Below are 26,819 nucleotides of genomic sequence, written 5' to 3'. Positions count from 1 at the left end.
AAAAAATCTAGCATCTAGAACACCAAATATCTCTGCCTGAAATTAGACTACTCATGCTGCCAATGGCATAAGAGACAGGTATGTACTATTACAGTTGAAGGCTATTGGGCATATTGGGGTATTTTGTTAAGACTTGTGAGAGAAGACTGGTAAGAAATGTGAAGAGAAAGCGATCAAGCTGGAATTTAACCCTGGCACGCTCTAGAAGCTGATTGTCAGATGTAACCATGTCCCCTTGCAAAGTGGAAAGTTTTCTGAAACAGGTGGAAGCAGGGAAAGCTGTGGAAGTCAGCCCAAGATAGACTTACCTGATCCATCAGGATAATTTTGGGACAGCTCAGTTATGTAGCTTTTTCTACTTTGGTTGTCAGCTGAAAACTGATGTTCACATTGACATTTCTATGCTATGCAATCTGTTAGACAATACAGGATATGGGTGGGCAAGCATTTGATGCCTCTGCTTTGACCTGGTCCTGGTCCCATACCATGGCAACTTTATGTTGCTATGCATTGCAGCACCCTACAACACAGGTGTGTTGCCATAAAGCTCTGGGAGTCATTTTTTTTTTTAATACTTTAATTTATGGAAATTTGCCTTTTATTACAAACAAAATACAAAAACCATACTATACAAAACATAATATACAAATAAATTATAAATATAAAATACAAATTATTTTGAAAAAATAAAACACAATACACTTATAATACAAAGTCTCCTAGGAGAAAAAATATAACATTTCTTTTTTGTGAAGAAAGGACCTCTAATGGCCTTATATATATGTGCGTGAATAACAACCTGCTAACAATCGTGACTAAAAAAAAAAGGATGGAGGGGGGGGGAAGAAAGGGCCTCGAATGGCTTTATATATCTGCATGTGAAAATCAATCTACTAAGAATACGTGAGAAAAAAAAAGAAAGTGCCTCAAATGGCCTTTTATATCTGCATGTGAAGATCAACCTACTAGCAAACAAACGCGAGGTAAGAAAAAACCAAAAAACTAAAAAAAAAAACAAAAGGGAGGGGAGGTTAAGAAAGGGCCTCTAATGGCCTTATATATCCGCTCGTTAAGATCAAGGTACTAACAAATGTGAGGGGATAAAAAAAGTCATTTAAAATGAACAGCGCCTCAGTAAATGTTATATGTGTTACCATGTCATGGTGTGCATAATATGTGCATTAGCACAAAGTTATTTCCCCTGCTAGCCACTTCATAATTTCCTAGCATTTTTCGACATTGACCTTTGGGCTTTGGTGTAAATATTTAACTTTCCCATCTTATTTACCACCTCTGAATGGAAAAAAATGTGAGAGTGAGCTTTTTTAAGGTTTCCCATTAGACCAGGCATGTCCAAAGTCCGTCCCACGGGCCAATTGTGGCTCGTCTTCAGATTTTCACCGGCCTGCAGCCTCTGACATCACAGGGAATATCCTACGTCATTATAGTGGGTGTGTGCTGTGCGGGACCCGCACCGACCATGCCCACTCTGATTCCAAGAACATGCTCTGCTTGGAGTCCACACTGACACCGGACTCCGTGCACAGGGAATTCCATATGTCTCCCTGGTGGGCGTGTGCTGTGCGGGACCTTTGCAAACCACGCCCACATTAACCCCGGTTAGTAGTCGTCCCCCACACATTTTCATCCCACCAAATCTGGCCCTCTTTGTAAAATGTTTGGGCACCCTTGCATTAAACCCAAAACTCTAACCTCATAAAATGCTGTTAACTCCATATGAATCTGCCTTTGTCACTACATAGACAGATAAAAAAAAAGAAAACAGTGATTTTCTCAACCAAGGAACAAACGTTTATGTAGGAGGGCACACAGAGCGGGACAATTAGGTGTTGGGGCTTGCCTTCAAAACCAGTGGATATGTGGAATTAAAATGTATTTTGTATTACTGGTTTCGCATGAGCATGGTTTCTTTTTCTGTATGCAACTAATTGCTTTGCCCTGGGCCTTTATGACTACTAAGCCTTATGGATGGAGTGAAATGTGTCAGAAGCTTTTGGAGCGTTGAAAGGCCAGTCATTCTGTATGCCTACTAGATTATAATAAAAGTTATCAATTAATAATAGGAGGTGCCCGGGATAGAGATAACCTTCTTGATATAACTGCAGTATACCCCCCTTTTGACATAAAACATTTGAAATGGCACCATAAAAATTGGGTTTTCGTGTATATATATATATATATATATAAAACACAGTTAAAATTGATAATTTGGTAAACCATTTGACCACTATTACCATCTGAAATTACTATTTAGAGGTTACTCCAAGAAATCGAATGAATATTTATATGACGTTTTGATTTATGTCATATAATTAAAAAAATGTAATTTTGTCTTTGTGATTTGATTTAGCAATAAATAAATTATGAATTTTAACTGTGTTTGATTGTGGTATGTATATATATATATATATATATATATATATATATATATATATACAAAACTCCAACTTTTATGGTCCCATTTTAGATTATTACAATAAAAGTTGCATTTATAAAGATGGTACAGATATTGCTTCTATATTGCCTATGTAAGAATGAAGCATTAACTGAGAAACAGCACATAACTGAGTAGGGGAGGTAGTCCTTTAATAGGTGAACAAAGCATGGAGACCTGTAGTACACATGTGCATTTCTGCATTTAGGGGTTATTAGGCTAGATGAAAAAAAAAAAATGGCAAACCAACTGTATGTCTAGTTAAAGGGGTTTAAGTTTATATTTAATAATAAGCATAAGTATAGTAATTTATGTGATTGCTTTTTAGTCTCTGGTAATAGCTTTGTTTGAGCAAAGGGTTATTTAGACCAGGCATGGGCAAACTACGGTCCGCAGGCCATATATGGCCCAATATGGTTGTTTCTCTGGGCCGTTGGGTGTTCCGTGGTTCTGGCCGGTGCCACTCTGAGCACGGTCAGGAGAAGGACCCCACTGGGGGGCACACTGGCCAGAGCCGCAGAACACGTCCCCTGTTGGTATCCTGGCTCATGGAGGTGGGCAGGCTGTGTCCCTGCACACAACCCACCCACTCTGCCATCAATGTCTCAGATCTGCGATGGGAGAGTGGGCGGGGTGCTTTCATGACATCACGTTCAGTGGCATCATAATGGCATAACCCCACCCACTCTCCCATCGGCCCGGCCCCTCTTTCAAATTTTATATTGTTGCCCCTGACTGAAAAACTTTGCTCACCCCTTATTTAGACTATTTTACTCAGTGGGCTGTCATACCCTGTAAGCCTAACCATAAGCTTACTTTAGCTTAAGCACTATAGAGGCCCAAAGATACTCAACCCTTAAAGTGCAAATACTGGACTGGCTGTAAATATACATCATATCCTTTCCTACCCTGCCTTGAAATGGCTACAATCGAAGATCTCAAGCTCAAAAAATTGAAATAGTTGTCCTCCACATATTTTTAGAGGCAAATCATTGGGCGTAAGCTAAAACAATTTTCCCAAACTTTGCCATGGAATATAAATCTTGTACTGGGTAGATGAGGTTTGAGGAGAAAGATTAAACCAGCTTGTCATTCTATGGCACCACGGATTCCCTGTACTTAATTTGACACATTAAAGTCCAGAGGATAATTAGTCTAGTAGTGTGAAGTCAAAATGGCACCCTTATGTGCCTGAGAACACAGGAGCGTTGGTGCAATTGGGGAGTCAAAATGAATGGCACCACAGTGAATGTTATCATGTCATGTGCATCACCCCAATATTAATTCTCCAGTTGGCTCCCATCTCTTTTACCACTTCAGCCAAGTGCTAAACAATGTAGTCAGCAATGAAAACAATATATATAGTTATAAAACAAATATATATATTAAAATTAGATATTATTTTTGTTCCTAGGAATAATTACATATAAATTAAAAAAAAATTGAGTTTTTTAGAATTAAAAACCTCACACTGAGATAGTAATACAGCGTTATATTGAAAATGCTAGCCAAATGCTTGCTACGGCAAATACCTAACAAGTTTCTAGTGTTTCTTGGTTGATACATCTTTTTCCACTGTTTCCATCCATGTTGTTTTACGAACAGCCTGAGGGTCTGGCAGTGCGAAGGCATCAGGCTATTTCCCCCAACAACAAAATGTAGTGTGCGACAACGGGACCAACCTTGTGGCTGCGCTGCGCATGGGCCGCATAACACATGTGCCCTGCATTGTGCACATACTGAACCTGGTGGTGCAGAAGTTCCTCCGCACGTACCCAGGACTGCAGGACTTACTGAGACAGGCTCACTGCAGCCATGTACGCCTATCCCCTACTGCCACCGCGGTGGTTTGCAAGATCCAGCGCCAACAGAGGCTGCCACTGCACAGACTCATTTGTGACACTGTGGCTAGATGGAACTCCACCCTGCACATGCTCCAGGGTCTGTGTGAGCAAAAGCTGGCCATCTGCCATTACTTGGTCAGCGTGGTGCATGGAGGCAGCAGAGCCCTAGGTACAGCCACACAACTGAGCTATTTTACCAGTGACCAGTGGCTGCAGATGGAGACACTGTGCAAAGTACTGCCTCCCTTTGAGTAGGCCACAAACGTTGTGAGTCGGGAGTGGTCAGGCTGAAAGGATGTCATACCCATCATCTTTCTGCTTGATAATACTCTGTGTGGCCTGATGGAAAGTGGTGATGGGAGAGGAGGGGAAGAAATGGGGGAGGAGGATGAGGGTGACATTACACTCCATAGCACACAGCCAGCATCAGGAGGAGCAAGAAGGGACACTGACCAGCATCAGGAATTTTAAAAGGAGGAGGAGGAAGATGATGATGATGAGGAAGACCATGTTGGGGCTGCTGGACAGGACCTGTCCAACCCACATTTGTGCTGTCACGCCCCTAGGCATTGTGCGGGCAATGGAACAACAGGAATCGCTGCAGCTTGAAGGGGAGGAGGTGGGTGATAAGGAGGAAGATATTTTGGCACCTACTGATGGACAGGAGGAGGATGACAGAGGGACCCCCACATTTGCAGCATCAAAAACCGGGATGATTACTGGCTGGCCACCCTTCTGGATCACCGCTTCAAAGACAAAATGTCACAGTTTCCACCCAACCCGACGCAAGAGAAAGAAAAGGTGACCAGCCTGAGCAGATAACTATGTGTCCGGCTTTGTGAGGAATTCTGCGCACCACATTCCACACAGGGAGCTCAGGCGGACACTGCCTCCTCTGTATCCTCCTGTAGCCGCGGCAGCAGCAGCAGCATCAGCGGTAGTGACAGCAGGCCGCACACATCCAAAAGTCTAGGCCAAGGCAGGGGGTATTTGCTGGATGCCTGGTGAAACCTGATGCGGCCACCTCAAACAAGTGAAGTGCAGGTGCATAACCATCGAGAACGGATGAAGCGCACGGTGCACGATTATAAGCGAATGGTGCAGGCTTGAAATCTGCCCGCAGTTGGCACAGTATGCCATCAAGCTTCTTTCGTGCCCGGCATCCAGTGTTCTGCCTGAAAGAACCCTCAGTGCCGCTTTTGGAGTGGTCATGGACAACCGATCACCACTGTCGCCGGAAAATGTCAATCGCCTCATCTTTTTGAAAATGTACGAAAGGCGGGTTACTAACAAACTATTATATCCCCACTACAGATGTCACTGATTGACTGACACAAGTACTCACTGGCCAACCAAGATGACTCTGGACCAACACTGTGCTGAGTCTGTGGCTGCCCATCACCAACACCCTGTCCGCTTGCGCACAAAACATCTTGGTCTGGCCCTTTACAAATTTCAGATATTTGTATTACACACTTCTGGGTGCCATTGACGATGGACTACACCCAGCTCTAGATGCCGGTAACCAATACGGTCCCCGCTCTGTCTGGGGGTCCACCGCCTCCTCCTGCTGCTGTTGCCTGTCAGTACTCCATTCATCAAAAATTGTATTACACACTTCTGGGTAGGTGGCATTGTCAATGCACTACACTCAACTCTATATACCAGTTACCAATGAGGTCCACGCGCCGTGTCAGGGCCCACTGCCTCCTCCTGATGTTGCTTCTGCTGCCTGTCAGTACGGCATTCACTAAAATTGTATTCCACACTTCTGGGTGGGTGGCATTGTCAATGCAATACACCCAGCTCTAGATGCTATTTACCAATGCAGTCCCCGCCCTGTCTCAGGGCCCACTGCCTCCTCCTCCTTCTGCTGCTGCTGCCGCCTGTCAGTACTCCATTAACTAAAATTGTACACTTCTTGGTGGCATTGACGATGCACTACACCCAGCTCTAGATGCCAGTTACCAATGCGGTCCACGCTCCTTCTCAGGGCCCACCGCCTCCTCCTGCTGCTGCCGCCTGTCAGTACTCCATTCACTAAAATCGTTCACTTCTGGGTGGCATTGACGATGCACTAGAGCCAGCACTAGATGCAAGTTCTAAACATTTAGGGCCAATATAGCGATGTTTTTGAATGAAAGTAAACTTCAAACATGTACCCAAGGCAAGTAGGCTCAAGCACCACAAGATAATATGGAGAAATCTTTGGTTTTTCAGTAATCTCCAGGAGGTTTTACTTACGGCAGATGTGTGTGCTGGTTCATTCATGCAGAGGACTGCATATATTATAACTTCATGCGTACAAATCTGCGGAACTGCCGCTACCCCTGAAGAAGCCAATAACAGGTAAAACGTGTCAGGTAAAACGGTTATTATGAACTGGACCACAACTCCCATGGTGGTTCACCGGAAATGATTGTTGATTAATTGCTATTTATGAGATGTATCATTGAATACAATCTTCTTTATTTGCCAAAAAAACCCTCCTTACCTTTGTTCTTTACATATCTTACGTATATTTAAAGGGTTGGCACATTGTCCCTTAGGACATCCAGTATACGTAACTTCAACCACCACTAACATTCCTACTTTATACACTGAGTACAGAATTTTAGCTGGATGATGCAAAAAAAAATTAGGCTATGGCTGAGAACAAGCCTTTACTGTTCTCCTGAGTTGCCCAACAGTTGGGTTTGGTGGAATCTAATATAACTTAGCTATGGATACCAAAAGATGGTGGATTATTGAATGTTTACTGAAAGTATACTAATTCTTTAACAGACCATTTTAGCAGACTATTCAACAGAAAACTTCCCATAGAATTGGATGAGCAAATAACTTATTTTATACATGGTATTTATGTGTAAAATCCTCCTTAGACATTGAAAAGCCCCAAGACTGCTGCTGAAGCTTGCCTTTCTGTATGTGATATCTGAAGATGGCATCATGTGCAATTTATAGAGATTTATTGGGGGAAGCAGTGAGTGGTTCAGCCTGCTGCTAATATGTTGAATTGCTGGTCTTGTACAACCAAATCATCAATCAAGCTTTCTATGTCATCACTTTGCCTTCAGCCTACCTTCAGATGAATAAATCAGATGAATCAGGTCCTTCTAAAGAAACATCTGTTAGGGCAGTCTATAGTCAAAAAAACAACCAGAGCACTTAAACATTTCCTCCCATTTTCCTTGGTCTTCTTGCTCACATTTAGCATTTTACAGTAGAGAATTTCTATATTCTTTTTTATTTATTTTTTTTTTGAATATTCTATTACACAGTAATCTATACTTCTTTTCTATAATTTACTTACTTTTTTTAACACACTTGTACAAATGGTAGCAGTGGTAATGCAACAAAAAAATAAACTCACAGGGTCTGTGTCTACAAGCTTTGGGGTTGGGGTAAAGACAGGTCTGGAAGAAGCGAAGAAAGCATAGGGAGGGCCTGCATGACTAGGAGAAAAGCAGACAGGCAGGGGTTAAGAGATGTTTTGGGGTAAGGGATTGGTGGGTAATGAGAATCAGAAATTTTAGCAGAGCTAGTGCAAGCTTCCCATGCTCCATCCCTTGCTGGTGGTAGAGGTTAAGAGTTGGGGTATAGTATTGTGTGTAATGGTTAGGTAAAGGTAGGCGGTTAAGGTCTTCAAGGGCAGTGTTCTTTGGTGTCAGTATCAATGGGGTAGGGGACTCATCTTTGGTGTGGAGTCTTCTGAATGGTTTGGAAAGGAAGTGAACTAAGTTTATGTGGGATGGGCTGTGAGTGGGTTTTGATATCGTTCCTGAGCTGGGCAATGGTGTGGCTGGGAGCAGCAATATCAGGTTGGTGCAGATTCCAAATTGATGTGGTGTTTGGTAAGTGGAGGTCTGTGGTTGTATGGGTTTCTGCAGTCATGTAGCTTTGATGTGAACAAAAACTCCTCAACACAAGCCCCATTATTAAAATGCTGAAGGATTAGAAGATTTATTGCTGTTTGTACCTCCCTGTCCTGATCATAAACGATATCCTTATATCTTGTACTGGTTTTAAAAACTAAGAACCAGAGGCAAAACCAAAAAAAAAAAAGCTGAGTGATATTTTATTAGTCCCTACCCCATCCAAAACAAAAAAAAGTGTCAGAATCATAGGCTTTACCTATATTGGCTGATGAAGAAATGCTTAGTCACAAAAAACACATTTCTATAGAATATCACAGACCATGTAGTGACTGTTGAAATCAAGCTAAGGACGCCATTTCAAAAACACTGGAATTTCCAATTATTTCTGCTGCAGGGTATTTGTAGAAACATGATCTGTACTAAAATGACATTTATCTTCTCCAGTCTTGGAGAGCTTTAATACATCAGGATCACTGAAGGGTCACCTTCTAGAATCACATATTCTTGATTTGTAATTGATTTATTCAGTTTTACATTTACTTTGTGTAAAGTAAAGAGGTTCTTTACAGATTATGTCCTCAAAGTACTTAAAGTGCACACAGCTGCTGTTAGCACTCTGCTTGCATCTCCTCTGTTTACAAATTTGCAGCATCCTCGGCCTCCCTTTAGTCACTCTGTGCATCCCAAGAACATTGTGCACAGCTGGAGGGGATTAGAGAATATGTCCTGCAGCAAATGAGCAGATAAGTTCCAGGTCATGATCCTGTCCTACTATTGGCTGCTAATCTTATTTAAGCCCCTCTAGTGTTAGGCAGAGGTTTCTGGATCTGTCTGTTACCTGCTACTTGATCAATGATGTTCTGCCTGTTCTTTGTCTTCTTGGATACCAACTCTAGCTTGACTCAAGAAGTAATATAAAAAGAAGTAATATAACAAATGCAAGTCATGTGTAGATGCTGTTGATTATAGATAAGAAATGCATTAGGTGTGTGGAAGCCAGCAAACACCATAAAAAAAAAACGTATGAGAAATGATTCTAGCCAAGCCAATAAACCTAAAAAGGATAGCATAACCTAGGTGTCACCTTCATTTTGCTGAGCAAGTATTGAACTAGAAAATTTCAGTTTATTTACTTTCTCAATTGAAAGCCAGAATTCTGTTTTATTTGTATCTATTGTTATACTTAGAACGTCCAAACAAGTAATAGGGGGGAATTTTTTCAGCCTTTGGGGAACACCAAACTTAGCAGACAGAGCACATAATAAAGGAAACAGTTACAGGCTTTCATGTAAGGAACCTGACTCAATAAAAGAAAATAATTCAAATAATGTAATACCTTATTTTAACCATTTTCTATTTTACCTACCCAATTTAAAAAGAATGGGAAAATCTCAAATTAATGAACAGACAACCCACAGGAAGTGATTTATCAAAAATCAATTACCGTCAAAGTGAAAACATAAGAACACAAACTCAAAAATGCATGGGCAATAGGAGGAAAGCTGACTGAATATCTGCTTTGGCTAAGAGCACACCTCTATCCAAGAGCATAATTTTAGTAAGAATGTCTTCAAATGATGCATAGGAGACAGAAAATAACTCTAAGGCAATATCATCATTATCAAGATCACATTTAGGAAATACAAATAATGAATACGCTGTTATACATCAGGGGTCGGCAAACTTTGGCCACTAGGCCATTTCAGAAGTGGGCGGGAGCACACTAGGCCGGCGTCTGAGTACCGCCCTAATGTCTCCACCCACTACCAAGGAATGCTCCCTGAAGTGAAATCCCTTTCCTCCGTATGCGATGCGGAAGAGAAGGATTTACCTTCAGGGTGCGTTCCCTGTTTACCGCAGCGGCGGAAGTATCAATGCCGGCCGCGTTAAATAGGGGAGCAACTGCAAGGAAGCAGCACCCAAGCTTCGAGGGCTCTGGCTCCAGTAGTTCTAAATGCCTCCTGGCAGATCCGGCCAGCATTAGTCCAGATCGGCCAGGGGGCATTAGGCAGGAACGAACTACCGGCTAGCCCATATCTGGCTTAAAAGCCGGAGTTTGCAGACCCCTGTTATACATTGTGCTCTCAACTGCAATAGTCCCCTACTGGAATCTGGCTATCCCTACTGGCTTCTGCACCCCTTCCATTATAGTTACAAAAAATTTGTTCTGGCAAATATACAATTTACTTTACTGGGGCAGTGAATCTGGAACCCTCTTGAGCCCCTACAAACCAATGGTAGCGGTGAAACCACATTAAAGTGTACTTGAACTCAGAATTTTTGCTTTACATAGGGGTAGACAACCCTTTTATTTAAATTAAAAATGTTGTTTGTCTGTCTTAACCTCCCTGGCGGTCTGAATATTAAGTATTTTTAAATGTCAAAATGGTACATTTAAAAATTCTTAATATTTTAAATTTCCCACCTGGTCCTGCCTCCCAGCCGCACGGTCCCACCCTCCAGCTGCACACTCGCACTGCCCGGCTGGCATCTGTGTAGCCTGGCGATCACTGGAGGACGCTGCGGGCACGTGGGGACCAGGACTTGAAAACTCCCTGGCAATTCCACACTTGAGGTTACTGCTTTTGGAACTGCAAATTAACCCCGAGCCACACTCGGGAATACCGCTAGGGAGGTTAAGCACTGATTAAATGAAAGGCAGAAAACACTCCATGGGACCAGCTCCAGACCTGTATTATTAAAATTAAAAAAGTATGCTAACCAGTGAAATTCATGAGTGAAATGTCATGTGACCACAATTTGCAGAAGTTGCCCAACATTTTAAACAATAGGATTCCACAGTTTCTTCCCATCTGGAATATTGGGACACTGAGATAAAGGCTGTTTGCTTGTTTAACAAATTTATATTTGAAATGTTTACATTTATTTGTACATGAACTGTTTCCTGGGTTCTTGTAATGTTGACTGCCTTTCTAGGAGTAAGACCTTCACCCTAAAACATTTTTATCATACTTTTTTGAGGGGGGTGTCATTCTTGTTTTTAGTGTGATATGAATGTATAGTGTTTAAATTTGGTTGAATTTCTTTAAACAAAAATAATGCATATATTGCCTTTGAACTATAATCAGACACTATAATAAAAAATAATGAAATATTAGACGACAACAATGTAATTTATAAAAAACAAATTTTTTTATCAAAAGTTTCCAAACAAGGGTGCAATATTATTGATAAATAATAATATAAATTAACCACCTGGGCGTTTCACTGATGTCTGGATTTCTGTACCAAAAACAGTACACTGTTTTTCATGAAATTTTTTTTTTTTTAAATTGTAGACCTGTACTTTACAGAAATATGTCCCCAAGTCACACTCGGGATTACTGCTAGGGGGGCTGAAACAAGGCAGCTAAAGGGGTTCATTTTCTAAAGGAGTTTGGACTAACTAATTATTGAAACAATACATATTATTTTTGTTCCTAATCTTTTGTATCAGAGAGTGTTTGAGGAAATGATGGATTCTCTGTTTTATAAATAGAGCCCTAAGTAGTATTACTGTTCAGATTTGGGCTGATTGTAACTTTTGACACTTGGCAGCACTGCCCACTATGTACATTTTTTTCAGGAAGTAAATCGGTAAACAAAGTGGTTATGAGCTGTAAGCTCATAAATTAATGCAAACAGCAAAGAGTGCTTTCATTGGCTGGTGGGGTGAGGAGTGGTCTGCAGTCCCACCGTCTGAATACCACTAGCCAATCAAAGTGCTCACCACTACTAGGCGGCATATTTATATTCCATGTACAGTTTTATTCAAGTATCCTATTTTGTAAGGTTACAACAATTTCAGTGATGGGTTCAGGGGGTTTATACCCATTGTACACTACACATATAGGACATCTAACGTGCATGCACCAACCAATTATAAGTAAATCAGTTCATATTAAGGAAACTGTTCAAATGTCAATGTTTTGATCTTCATAATCATGTTCATCTGCATCTAAGAAGAAAGTTTTGCCCCTTTCAGAATTGAGGTAAACCTCAGCTTTGTAGTGCATGCTCATCTGTGTTCCTAATTATTCCATTACATTTTATGTGATCAGTTGGGAACCCCAATGTGCAAGTTCTTCCAAAGTGTTGTGATTGCCTTGCGGTTGTGGTGGGGTTATAGCGTGGTTCCTAGAGGAAACATGTTGCATCTTGCTCTGTGGTTGCTTTTCCTTCCCCCTTCTACAAACAAAAAGGGCAATGCATGCTAATATGCTGTCCTGTGGTGTGAATTGCTGTTCCTGGAGGTATAGCAGAAGTTTGCCATGCACCTGTTAACTGTGCAGTTTTCAACCAAAAGACGGAAACAGGTCTAGCTGTTCATAAGTTCCAGGTATCTTCATGCTCTGCAGAACAAACAGATCCACATGCACGTATTTAGGTAAATCAGAGTTAGTGATAATAGGATGATCACTATCAGCACCAACAGACAGGTCAGATTTCTTGAGTTTCCTATGGGTATTAATTGTGAATTCTCAATGATGCACCATTAGAAAAAATTATAGTGATTCTCCTATTAGAGATATATTGGAGGCGCTTTTCAACGTTTCCTGGCTGTCATGCAAATGTATTGGCTTTAGTGCGTTCTGGGCGATCAAAAAAAATGTGGAAATATGAAATCCAGGCAATATTTTTAGCACTTGTTTATAAAATTCATGTTTGTGTTTAGTGCCTTAACCCCCCTAGCTATGTTGGCAAAAAGAAAAAATTAGCAAAAAATTTTAAAAAGTTAGCAAAGACAGAGCAGCACACATGTTGGAAAAAAAAATTAGCAAAAAATTTCAAAAAGTTACCAAACACAGGGCAGCACACATGTTGGCATAAAAAAAAAAAAAAAAAAGTTAGCACAGAGCAGCACACATGTTGGCAAAAAAAAAATTAGCAAAAAATTTTAAAAAGTTAGCAAAGACAGAGCAGCATACATGTTGGCATAAAAAAAATTAGCAAAAAAATTCAAAAATTTAGCAAAGACAGAGCAGCACAAATGTTGGAAAAAAAAATTAGCAAAAAATTTTAAAAAGTTAGCACAGAGCAGCACACATGTTAGAAAAAAAAAAATTAGCAAAAAACTTTAAGAAGTTAGCAAACACAGAGCAGCAAACATGTTGGCATAAAAAAAAAAATTAAAAATTTAGCACAGAGCAGCACACATGTTGGAAAAAAAAAATTAGCAAACAATTTAAAAATGTTAGCAAACACAAGAGCTAAATATATTTTTTGCTTTTTAATTATATGTAAATGTAAGTACAGTTTAAATAGAATTTGATGTTCACAGATTCATGATGGGTTCAAATACTCTTCCTGATGTATTTTACATATAACTTGATATGTGATGTAGATTTGTTTGTTTGCATTTTCTTACAGTGAGTTTAAATGTGATGTTTTATTTTTGATTTACAAGTAATTCGCTTTTTCTAGTGATTCTTGTTTTTTTATGATTTATTGTACTTTTTGTTTCACAATATTGCACAATAATAAGGGTCGTTGTTTGGTCATTTCATTGTCTTTTGAAATTAGTATTTTGTTTATGTTTTTCCAAAAATTCTAATAAAAAGTTAAAAAAAATAATATTAATTTAATAACACATGTTTGCCTCCCTCTTCGGTATTTTGGTTTCATAATAAAAAAATAATTATACATTTTTAATAAAACCTACAGAGAGCTACATGACGTTTCTTTTTAATTGTGTATGTGTATTGATTCATCAGTGTCATCTAAATCTAACTTACACAGATGAAATAAAATCTCTAACAAACATGTAGCAGCTGCATACATTTTCTTCATAATAGGCAGAAGTTGCAGTTTACAGTTGATAGCGTAGGAGGAAAATGAGGATGTTTATGATTTAAGTTCAATTCACAGGAAGTTACACAAACACTTTTTTTTTTTCTTATCATAAAATGACTACATATAAAATGAAAGCAGCCACCACATATGAGAACTGGTAAGATGCAGTTAAAAACATTGCTTTCCTGGGTTTAGTTGTTATTTAAACTTTATATTCAAATACTTTTTATTAATAAAGATATATTTAGGGTGGCTTGTATATTAACTTATGTCTTAAATCAAACAGGTTCCAATGCTGTGTAATCATGTATCTGCCTTTAACAAAATTATATGCCTTAACACAATAATAATTATATTACAGAGCTGCATAGAAGCAACTTACCTTTTATTCAATGGGAAACCATACAGTCTGGAGCCTGGAGAAGATAGATTAAACTGGGTGATCCAGCAAAGCTGGAATGAATCTGGTCCAGAATTTACTAAAATTTACTCAAATTGGCAAATAATAGCAAATGATTTTGGGAAATCGATTCCAGGTTTAGTGGAAAATTCAGGTTCAGGTGGGTGCAGCTATTTATCAGCTGGACAAAATTATATATTCTTGCACTCAGTCATGGGTTAGATGTTGAAGGCCAAAAAACAAAGTAGTAATCACAGTGGGCCTGATTTATTAAACCTCTCTATGACTAGAGAAGATAAACTACCATGGGAGAACCTGAGTGATCCAGCAAACCTGGAATGGATTTCTTAAAACAGAGGGCAACCCGGTGACTCAGAGATAGCACTCTGGCCATTGCAGCTAGGTTCTAGGTTTGAATCTCAGCCAGGACTCTATCTGCATGGAGTTTGCAGGTTCTCCCTGTGTTTGCGTGGGTTTCCTCTGGGTATTTCAGTTTCCTCCCACATTTCAAAATAAAGAACACTGGTAAAGCACTAACCACCCTATGACATTTCTATACCCCACTAACACCCTCGTACATTATATTTTACTTCTCTGCGCTTCTGATCCCTTCCAGACATTTTCAGCCTCTTCCTGTCCTCATCACCTGTTTGAGTCTTTTGCATGTCATTCCTGCATAGTGTTTGTCACCATATCTGCTTGCTGTCTCCACCAAAGTTGCAGGTGCTAGGGTGACAATGCAAAAGTTAGGAGTAAAATGAAGTGCCCAAGGGAGAATCTTCATAACAGAATAACCAGGTATTTTGCAGATTGAGAGACATTACATACAAGTTGTGCTTTGGCAAAGTGCTTTGGGTGTCACAAAAAAAAAAAAAAAACAAACAAAAGAAAAACAGCTATACATTGCACCACTAAATGTGTGTTAACTATATGTTCCATTATTGCATGGTAAAATGCAGCATATATGTGACTCCAGCTAAAATAGAGGCAGTGGGTTTCCAAACTGGCAAGTTAAATATTGAAATATTGAAACCAGACCCTTTAGTAGAATTGGGACCTTCTTGGATAAGAAATGGGGCAGTGAGTGTGTGATCCTCTCCTATCTATTAAATGTGGGAAGGAAGAGGGCAAAAAGCATGTAGCCCCCTTCTTTTCTAGCAAAATAAATAGACCTCGTCTTACCCCAACAGTGGCAAGGACCATTGTACCCATTCCCTAGGGTAAAGAGATAGATATGGGGACCACTTTATTGAAGAGGGATTTAGATTCCAAATTAGCATCTCACCCACAGAATCCTACAGGGGTATGTTGAATGGATGAGGCTCTCTCCCCCAATGAGGGCCTTTTTTTCTAGTTCTGAAAGACCTTTTATTGATAGGAGAAGTTCACACACACTTGCTGCATTTGCACATCCACGCTTTTGCATTGCTATCCAGGAAGGTACCAAGTTTATTGAAGAGTCTGGTTTCAATATTAGAGGGGACTCCATGTTTTTTGTTTAACTCAAAATGCCTGCAAACACCAAACCTGAAGCTGCTTCTGGATGCCTAGCTACAGTAGGCACATGGGATAAAAAAAAGTTGTGTGTTTTTTCTATACCTCTAGTCCCAAAATAGTTTTAGTGCCCAGACAAATTTATTATCTGGAACTTATGCAAGGCACCAAACCATAGCACTAGCCTAGTATACATGCTGATGTCCAATTACACTTGTTACTGCAATAACTATGGACAAGGCTTGTAGTGGCAGAAAGCATACCATGTCAGATTCTATTAAAATAGAGGAATTATTTGAAGAGTTTCTATACTCATATTACTTTGTGCCACAATAAGGATCTAAAAATATTGTGGACACAGCATTAATTCCTATTTAAAACCTTTTCCCTAGCTAAATTTCATCCATTAGAGGGAAGGAAACATATGGTGAGTGATGGTGAAATTTTATGAAGTGCAGAGGCAAGGAGTTACTGCATATCTCATCATAGGCATAACAATGCAGGATACAATACTGACTTTACTGCATGAGTTAAAGGGAGAACTGATCAGACAGCTTACACTTCTTTCTTGCACAAGAACACTTCACTTAAGCAACAAACCTGTAATCATCTCAAAAATAAATATAAACTGAGTTGTTCCAGTATTCCTGTATTAAAAGCCAAAAACTAAATGAATAGTAAACTGAAATGATTGGCACAGAGATATTTATTAAAGGTAATATGAGATGCAGTAAAACATAATATTTGTTTTTTTTCAGTGGTAAGCAAAAGTTTAATATTTATTTTTATCTTTTAAAAATAAAATTTCCTTAGCAAATTAGTTATTCTTATAAATTGTCCTAGTTTACACATGTGCAAAGCGGTGCAAAACCAGTAATGTCTATTCTTTGATGTAACACCTACTAAGTGCTTCCCAGCTCACATTTTCATGGTTATCTTTTTGCATCATTTAGTCACAGCACCCATGTTGTTGAGACTCAGCGATAAATGTGTAACATTTATGAAAAGTATACTAATCTTAGCAACAAAACACCAAAGTTGCTGGAACACTTGTTTGCACCTTCCCCTGAAGAAGCAGCCCTTTGGCTGCACATCGTGCCGGGTACCCTTTTGGACATTTGCCATTGATATTTTGATATTTACAACCCTTTGAACCTTTTATGTTGATATGCATTTAGAAATGTACTGATTGTATTATATATATAGCTTTGTTTTTATGTACTATATAAACCATTGATGCTTTAACGCTTCAAACTTGCAGAATTCAGTTTTTTGGCTCCACCACCTAGTGATAAAACCATTGGCTCAGTTGGCCTTTTCTATTTAATTTGTGCATCATTAAAAAAAAATGGAAAATGAAGTTGTATGTGCATAGATGGGAATTCTTAAGATCTCACTTAGAAATGTTAGCTGATCAATATTCCTGCTGGCTGTCTGGGCTGCTAGGAGTTTCTTCTGACTTGCCTGCCATTGGGCTATTAGGAGTAGTCTTATTCCCATCAGATAGACTGGTAAGTTGGCGCTGGGCTAGAGGTGTACAAATGGATGAAGGCTGGTTGTGCTTTCTCTTTATCCACCTGCTTTCAACACCTTTATCACTGGCTTATATTGTGGGAAAAGAGATGAGTGGGAGTGCTTAGAGCTGGCAAGAGGACACACCGAGATTAAAAGGAACTAAACTAAGGATGAAGAGCTAAAGGGGAGCTGCATGGAGAACAATGAATTGGTGATAAGGTGTAGGACCTCAGAGCTAGCATGGAGGTCAGGCAGAGGCACAGAGAACTAAAAAGGTGTGGACAGCAGAATGAACACAAAGAGAGGAGAGCACTGCAGTCTTCTCATTATCAAATCACAGCACTGGTAACATCGCATGTGATCGCAGGGCCCTATTTAAAAACATTGCTTCTATTTCATCAGAGTATGTTCTGTTATTGGCCTCTTTTATACTGACCTGCCCCATTCTCAGTCTCCCGTCTTTTGACAGATCCTAGTTACGAAAATATAAGTCATATGAGTTTATGACTCTATATGACAGTGCTAGGGCACAAGTCCCCATTCATCACCTGTAGTGCCTGGACAATGTAGTGGAACCTCAGTTCAGTTTTCCACATGACGTCACAATGGAGCTGAACTGCAGATTACTTCTGCAGTTCCACTACGATCTCTGGGCACTACAAGTGATGAATGGGGACTTGTGTTGACTTGAGAAATTCTCCAGGTGATCAAATGCCGAATTCGAACTCGAATTTTTTTAAGGGTCTTTTAAGGGCTGCAAGAACAATCAGATTGTTTTAAAAAAAATGTTTCAAAAAAATAATATTTTAAAGTAATTTATTAAATGTTTGTGTTTTTTTACCTAACTTTTTTTTTACAGGTTTTCCCACAATGACATTATAATTCCTGCGGCTGTGCAGCGGTGGGAATCCTCCTGTCATTGCAGGATCTCAAGGCACTATAGGTGATGAATGGGGACTTGTCTTCCTTCTTCCTCATTACCCACCTCCTATTGTTCCTGTTATTCCATTGCCCGCACAATGCCTGGGGCGTGACAGCACAAATGTGGGTTGGATGGGTCCTGTCCAGCAGCCCCAACATGGTCATCTCATCATCATCATCATCATAATCATCTTCCTCCTCCTCTTGAACCTCCTGATGCTGGCCAGTGTCCCTTCCTGCTCCCCCTGATGCTGGCTGTGTGCTATCGAGTGTAATGTCACCCTTATCCTCCTCCTCCATTTCTTCCCCTTCTCTCCCATCACCACTTTCCATCAGGCCACACAGGGTATTATCAAGCAGAAAGATGATGGGAATGACATCGTTCCAGCCTGACTGCTCCCGACTCACAACGTTTGTGGCCTGTTTAAAGTGGACCAGTACCTTGCACAGCGTCTCCATCTCCAGCCACTGGTCACTGGTAAAATAGCTCAGTTGTGTGGCTGTACCAAGGGCCCCGCTGCCTCTATGCACCACGCTGACCAAGTAATGGCGGATGGCCATCTTTTGCTCACACAGACACTGGAGCATGTGCAGGGTGAAGTTCTATCTAGTCACAGTGTCACAAATGAGTCTGTGCAATGGAAGCCTCTGTTGGCGCTGGATCTTGCTAAGCGCCGCGACGGCAGTAGGAGATCGGTGTACATGGCTGCAGAGTGAGCCTGTCTCAGCAAGTCCTGCAATCCTGGGTACGTGCGGAGGAACTTCTCCATCACCAGGTTCAGTATGTGCGCAAAGCAGGGCACATGTATTATGTTGCTCATGCGCAGCATGGCCTCGAGAAAGGCCCGAATCTCGCTCATCCCTATTTAAAAGCCTTGTACATGTCCAATGGATGTCAGAGGATTGTCGCTGTAAATGATCCTTCATGATCGTTTTGACAGATGAACAAACAAGTTCGGTACACACTGTGCAGTTCTGTTCTATATAGAGGCAAACCGGGAGGACAAGTGAGGACCCCCTGTTGTGCTCTCCTTTATAGGAGCAAACAGCAGTGGTTCCTGACTGGTTGTTCATTAATTTGCAATGGTGGATTGATGAACGATGTACAATCAGATTTTTTTTCCGAGACAAGCACATTCATCACAGGCAGCTATTATCTGATATGTTTACATAGTTAATCATTAGTCCTTTTAAACCTTATCTAAAAAACGTTGTACCCACCTTGCACAAAAACCTAATAGCTACACCAAACCTGAAACCATAAAAAGTTTGCTATTACTTCCTTTCAGATGATGCGTTTGCTATTCAAACACATTTGCATAGTCTATGTTTGAAATGCAAACACAACTTACAAGATAAGGCTGCATTTGATCCGCAGATCAATTGCATCTCAACAGAACAAGAAAGTCCAAAGAAACGCAGTTCCAAGGGAAAGAAAATCACATGCACGATGAAAGTTTATTACATGACCTGCATTTAATGTTCATTTTGTCCCAATGCAGGGATTTTTTTAATCTAATTTTCTCTGTATTACTATTTCATTGTAAAGATTTTATCATTTGATTTCCTAAAATATGTCTTTTATACGTCTAGCACATTAAATGCCATCATGATAGTAAGAAAAGCGTGTAACTAATGTTCCGTCTTATAAACCGATAGTGATCTTATTTTCTGCATCCTGTTTTTAGTGCTAGCCCCTCACAGGAAACATATGTAAATTGTGGGTCCCGAAAGAGTATATACCAGTTATATTCATGTGACACTGCGCAAAAATGGAAATCAGCTTTATTCAGATTGAGGAAGCTGATAAATGTTCATTTATCTTTCAATAGACAGCAGGATGACAAGTGATATCTCCTGTCCTCTGGTAAAATAGTGGAGTGTTGTGCCAACTCTAAACCCTACAAGGTGCCTCCACCTGTTCCCAAACTGGCATGTGTCTCCTCCCCCCCATCCTGTTCTGTCAATGTTAAAAATACTACTTGCTGCTCACTCCTCCTAGGGGTTGACCTGCAAAGTCAGTCTTCAAGCTGATGGAAAGTGGAGTTAAAAAGAATTACATGCTCAATAGCAGTCATATCTTGCTCAAAGAAGTCAGTGATCTCTGCACTTCTGGTAAGTCCATGTGTGCACCATTCTTTACAAAGTAAATTATTGGAGGAGTAAATACAATGCAGTGTATAACATAAAACATAATTCTGGTATGCATTAAGGTTTTTTAAAATGAATACTTTTAAAAAGTAAATGTGCATTTATCTTAGTTATAGAAAGCGGATTCTGTGTCAGATTAAGAAGAAAACTGTGCTAGCAAAATTGTTGCTTTTTTCGTTGTGAACATTTGCCTTTAGTAAATCTCTCAAGAAGAGAATTTTATTCTTTATTTTATTTATATTCTATTATTTTTATTCAGTTTATTGCAGAAGTGAATATTTTATTTGTTTTGCTGTTCAACTAGTTTAATTATAGTGCCGGTATTTCAAGCATTGCAGTATTTGTAACTTGTTTTACAGTATTTGCATTTTTTGGTTGGTATTATAACGTTTCAAATTACAAAGATGTAATACTATTAATAATTCATCCATTGTCCCATTCCAATTTTTTATTATTTTCCCTGAGTATTTGTAGGTGTGAAATCATTGTTTTGTTGCTTATAATGGGCATTTAAATGGAAGCTTTATTTTGAATACATTGTTTTATTTTGTCATTATCTATTTATTTCCAATGGCTTGTTTTCCTGCTCTCCTTATAAAGAACTATAGTTCTGTAATTAAAAATTGAGATCAAGCAGGATTTGTATTGAGGAAGGGGTAGGTGATGTACCTTCTGTAATAAAACACACTTACCTGTCTGATGTAAGATGCAGGGATAAAGAAGGTATCTGCACATCCCCTGGGTCTTGCATGAGAATTTTGTCATCACTGTCTGGCCAATCTCAATAACTAAAGATCGGGAACCCAGAGCAAGCCTTGGTGAAGATTGTGGTATTGGTGAAGAATGAGAGAACAGGGAAAGGTGAGTGTAATTTATAAACTGCAAACAGGCAGGTAAGGGTATTTTAATGCAGAAGGGGACCCTATAAAGGACTTGGCTGGTTGGAGTTTTTACACCTCACATGAGAAATAAGGTGGCCACCTATATCTGGCTGTCCTGGGCTTTAAAGCCTTTTTTTCTAGTAAAAATTATTAAAATAATTTATTAATGATACATTTAATGATACATTAGAACTTTTTCAACTCAACTGCAGTTTTTCCAGGCAATCTTTAAATGTACTGAAGCCATTGGGTTAGTATTACAGCCAGGTAGTTAGCATTCCTATAGGGAAAGGGTAGCTATGGAAGCCTTCATTTGTTTTCAGTACAGGTTAACCTTTGCATGAAAAATTTGAAAAAATATTATATATGCAAAAATACCTTTAGGGTGGGTTCAGGCCTGCAGCAGGAGCAAGCAGTATTGCACGGCACTTTGCCAGGTGCTTGGCTGCATGTTTGAGAGCAGGTGGTATTGAGCGGTACTGAAGCATACACTGTCACTCCTATTCCCTCTCTATTGGGCTACTGCAGGTGAGATGTGGCAACTAACATGAGGAATTGGCATCCACTCTGCAACCTTTCCGCCAGTCTAATTGTAACCCTAGCAGAATAAAAAACATTTTTTGATTGTAAAAGAAATAATGGAAATAATGCTCTGCAACCTTGCATACATTATACTTTTGTAACTAGAGACATATATTTTCACAAAGAATGTACTTGTTGGCTTCATAATACGTTACATCCTATGTGTGCTTTTTATGGCACAAATAGGTAATGTCCTTTAATCTTTCACTGGATCTGCAGCAGAGTGAAGAATGGGCTCACCAACCACCGGAGAAGTAAATATTCATCTTTGTCTACTACAGGGTGCAGCTGCCTCAAAATATAAGAAACAGGGACACTTTAAAGGAAATATGTAGTGGTTTTGATCTTCATTACACATGATAAACTATACGTGATTTTTTAGTAATTCAGTTATAAAATATTGCATAGTTGTATGCAGTGTTATATCTAGGGGGCTGCTGTAGCTGCAGGATTTTAACATGATTTTCTTTATTACCTTATAACCATTTCTTAAACTACCTACAGACATTACAGAACTGTTACCCAGTCTGACCATGGTTGGATAAGATAATATTCATACCTTTGTAGTGTGCTTTGTGAAATGATTTTAAACCTACCTTAAGTTGATCAGCCAGAATAGATTTTCCCGGCTAGTCAGCGTCCCAAGTTAGGATCTTGGCCATGATTCACTCTGCATTGAGTTTGTTAGTTCTTGAGCTCCATTTACCTGTCAGGACAATATAAATACAGTAATAATACCTAACTATTATATGTATCTCTAAACATTGTCAAGAAAATAATTTGAAAACACAGGCAGTGTGTTTTTCTGTGAGTTTAGATTCTTGCCAGCCCTTTAACATTAACAACAATAACAAGCTGTTAGAAACCATTCTAAATTGTTATTGTGATCTTTGAGGGACTTTAAAAAGGAACAACTTCACAAGAAAAGCCACTAGAAAGGTCAGGGATTTTCTTGGGGTAAATAAAGACCTTAGTGACAGGCTTCTCAGTGTAAACCTCAGTAATAAATTCGCAGTGTGGACCTCGGTAACAGACCCCTAAATAATAGATTCCCAATGTAAACATACCCTATAGTGCAGACCCTGGTGCAGACCACAGTTAAAGACTCCCCAGTGCAGACCTCAGTGACAGACTCCCATTGTGGACCTCTGTGACAGACCCCCCAGTTCAGATTTTAGTAAGAAACCCTTTATTGAAGACCGTAATAGACTTTTCAGTGAGAGACTCCCAGTGCAGGGCTCTGCTCACTTTCTTAGGGACTTAGGGACTAAGCAGGGTTTTATCGGGCAGCTGGGGGGAATGGCAGATCAGATGGGGGAAAGAATAAGACAGAGGATGGAAACAGAATAAAGACACACAATATAATCAGTGTATGGAGGGAGAAAGGAGGTCAGAAGGGAAGTAGTTCTAGGTGTGGATACATGATTGGGAAGGTGAGCGGTAGTAATATGTATAGGGAGAGCAGGAAAGTGAGCAGCACTATGTATAAAAAAAGAAGGGAGGTGAAGATGGAAGTAGATTTGTTGATAGAGGTGAAATGATAAGGAAAGTTGAACTAAATATATTAAGAGAGGATGGAAGTGAGAAGTAGTACTGTGCATGAAGGGAAGTGGGTAAGGAAGTAGGTCTGTGTAGTATAATAGGTAGAAAGCAGGGAGGGAAGTAGTACTGTATATACATTGAGCTGAAATGTAGCTCTAAGAATGTATAGAGGAGGGAGGTGAGAAGGTAAGTGCTACTGTATATGAAGGGAGTTGTAATGTAGTTCTGTGTATGCAGAGGAGGGAGGTGAGCAGGTTAGTAGGGTTTGTGGTGATAGATGGGAATTAAAAGTGTTACTGTGTTTGAAAAGAGATAGGAAGTAACTATAAGGTACAAAGCTATGCCAGCAGGGCAAACATACTGCTTGGCATAATGTCATTACAGCCATAAAGAAAACACTCTATTATCAAATGTTTATAAACTTGAGTATATAAAATACAGCGGTAAATCGTAATGCAAAGCAATAAATAGTAACCCGCCTTGTAATACACACAGTGTAACAAATAATGGTGTCTATAAATATTCTGGGTCTTAGTGCAAAGCAATAAAATTGATAAGCATACAAATGACTCTCTTTCATGCTTAGTTATATAAACATGTACAGAGTAAAAGAAACCCCCGGGTTTGCTTTTACTTCATTCACTTCTCACCTAACCAAAGTTAACCAATGTTATTTGTATACTCCCTTTAAAATAAAGATAACTATTTTTAAATAAGCACTTTCATCTGCCTTTCTCTACTAATTTTGAGCCTACCCCAAAAGCGGACCTTCAGCCTTGCTTTTGCACAATTGTACAGGCTTCCCTCCTGTACTGAAATTACTTTGATTTCACTGCACATTGAAATTCTTGCTCCAGAAGAAGCTATACACAGCACCCTGTTGGTACCTTCTACAGGCCATGATCTGCCTGCATTGCAAAGATTTAGTACTGGTATCACTGAATCTAGAGATATGTATTGAAAATAGAAAGGTATAATTTAATCAATGAATGAGGGGGGAAAGGATGAGCCAGGATGGGCAAAATTTAAGCTGATGAAACTTCTACAAAATACTTTAATAAAACAAATTAAACTAATTAGCAACAAACAACTGTTTTGTTAGGAATACTTATAATACTATACACCTTGATCAGTAGTATTTATAATTCAGCAAAGCCTTCAGGGTAGTACGGTCAGGAGTAATTTATGTACAACATACCATGCATGGTGACGGCATCAAAACACAGAATATTGAGCACAGAAGTCACAAGTATTTAAACCAATTTTCTTAGATGAGAAGGAGGAACCCTTGTGGCCTCAATGTATGCAGGCAAAAGGACACAACAACGTCCCTATTTACACAAACAATGAAAAAGGGATATGCAGGAAATGATTGGTTTCACCACTACACTTCCCTTTTTACTGTTTTTTTTTTACATAGATAAAGGCAGTCATTTTGAGGGTGGATGAATTATTTAGGGACAAAGGCAACTAAGGGAGAAGGAGAGACAGGGGAACTTTGTCTTGACAGTCATATCAGTTAAAGGCCAGTTGGGAACTTTTCGGTGAAAAAAAAGCAAGAGATTTTCAAGTAAGCAGAAGTTACATTTTTATATTTGTAGCATTTTGAGCTTGTGGCATTTTTTATATCTTATTGTGCCTGATTTATTAAAGTTCTCCAAGACAGGAGAGGATACACTTTCATCAGTGAAGCCGGGTGATCCAAAAAAACCTGGAATGGATCTGGTCCAAGATTGCAAGCATTTGCTAACAATTGTATCATCTCCAGCCTTAGAGAGCTATAATAAATCAGGCTTATTTTCTCTACTTTTGAAAGAACACACTTACCCACCAGGGTATCTCTAAAGTTGTCCTAAGAAACCTGTAGCTTTGGTACTTCGGGCCTTTTGGAGAGATTCTGATTTCCTTAGACAGCTGCTGGCAAATGTTGCACTCAATTTTCAAGACTCACTAGGGAAAGTGTTTGAGTTTCATCTTGTGGTGTTCCTCCAACTTCTGCTTTTCAGAGTTCACTCTTTCCATGCACATAAGCAGCAATTAAAGCTGATGAGCTTTAAGGGATTTTCTCTTTTAAGCAATTGTTCATTATATATTTTCTCTAAGGTGTGAATATTGTAACATATGCTCATGTTTGACATGTTGTTGCACTAACACAATTTTCTCTTGAAATCAGAACTAGGGGGTTATGTTTGCCTTCTTCTGAGTGAATGTTTGTAGGCTATTTTCACTGGAGGATGGAATGTTCGTGGACAATATTTCTTCTTTTCAAATTTTTCAAATTTTCTTTTAGGGTTTAATGTCCCCAGAGTGTTTTATTTGTCCTATGTGCTTGGATTATTTTCTATAATGAATGAAAGTATTTTAGAATATGGTGAATCCAGCAAAATCCCTCCACTCTGTAAATTATGTCAGACCGTAAGGGTGCTTTCTACATTATATCATGTGAGAGTGAATCCTACCCTCTAAAATATTCAATGTGGAGGTGTCTCTCCACCCTTTAAACCATGTCATGTCTCTACTTTGTAATTCATGATTTTTTTTTAAATGCACCTGTCTAGATGCAAAGAGTTTTCAAAAAGTTATTCATTTTCAGAGACCTGATAAGGGTTACCCCATCCAAAAACTTGTCAGTAAACTACTTGTTGTTGTCCTATTTGACTGCTCATGCACAACTTGAAGTTTTACCCCTTTAGATATCTACCCTGTAAACTACTTCTTGAGGGCTTTTTCTTACCCTGGTGTTTCTCTACTCAGTAAACAATGCAGTATGAAGGTACCTCTCTACCACGTAAGCCTACCTTTCTCAATTAGTGTTTTATGGAACCATAGGGTTCCTCAAGAGGTTAATAGAGGTTCCTTGAGCGGTGGTCAATTTTAACTCCTATCCTATCCAAAAAGATGTCTTTCTACCTTGAAATGGAGAGAACCTCTGCACTCATAAACTTTGTCATGTTATGATGCCTCTTTATCCTTCCATCTATGTGATATTGCTTCTCCATCCTGTAAACTATGCGACTTTAGGGTACTTTCGCACACTGTAATCTGTGTCATGGGAGTCTGATGGTTTATATTATAATGTATGTTTTATAAAAATGCTTTCTGTAAGAAAGTGTTCCCCTCCATGGAGCACAGACATTTGTTGACTCAAGGGCCCTGATTTTTTTAAGCTCTCCTAAGCTAGAGAGAATACACTTTCATCAGTGAACCTGGGTGATCCAGGTCAGACATAAAACAAGAGGGCATGGACTCAGTAAACTGCATGGCTGAAGATTGGAAATATGTAGCCTGATCTAATGAATCTGTTTAAAAAATGCACCAGTTTACGAATTGTTTATGAATTGTTAGCATTTATACATGGTAAAT

The 26,819-nt window shown here is 39.4% G+C and overlaps 1 protein-coding gene across 7 annotated transcripts in view; it reads right to left on the bottom strand.

The window, feature by feature from the left end:
• ADIPOQ (adiponectin, C1Q and collagen domain containing) overlaps positions 1 to 26,145 on the bottom strand; it is a 37,700-nt gene extending 11,555 nt beyond the window's left edge. Inside the window, exons 1-3 of one of the 7 annotated variants that reach the window (XM_072407729.1) lie at positions 25,284 to 26,145; positions 22,511 to 22,620; positions 21,144 to 21,265 (exon numbers count right to left, since the gene is read on the bottom strand). The gene's annotated coding sequence lies outside the window, so the exon portion shown is untranslated. Of the gene's footprint in view, positions 1 to 21,143; positions 21,266 to 22,510; positions 22,621 to 24,654; positions 24,746 to 25,283 lie in introns of those variants that run through there. The other 6 variants (XM_072407732.1, XM_072407735.1, XM_072407733.1 and 3 more) reach the window with 6 other exon arrangements.
• Positions 26,146 to 26,819: the final 674 nt, after the last annotated feature.

This window comes from Pyxicephalus adspersus, chromosome 4, assembly GCF_032062135.1.
Source record: "Pyxicephalus adspersus chromosome 4, UCB_Pads_2.0, whole genome shotgun sequence".
NCBI lineage: Eukaryota > Metazoa > Chordata > Amphibia > Anura > Pyxicephalidae > Pyxicephalus > Pyxicephalus adspersus.
This window is presented reverse-complemented; position numbering and strand designations above follow the sequence as displayed.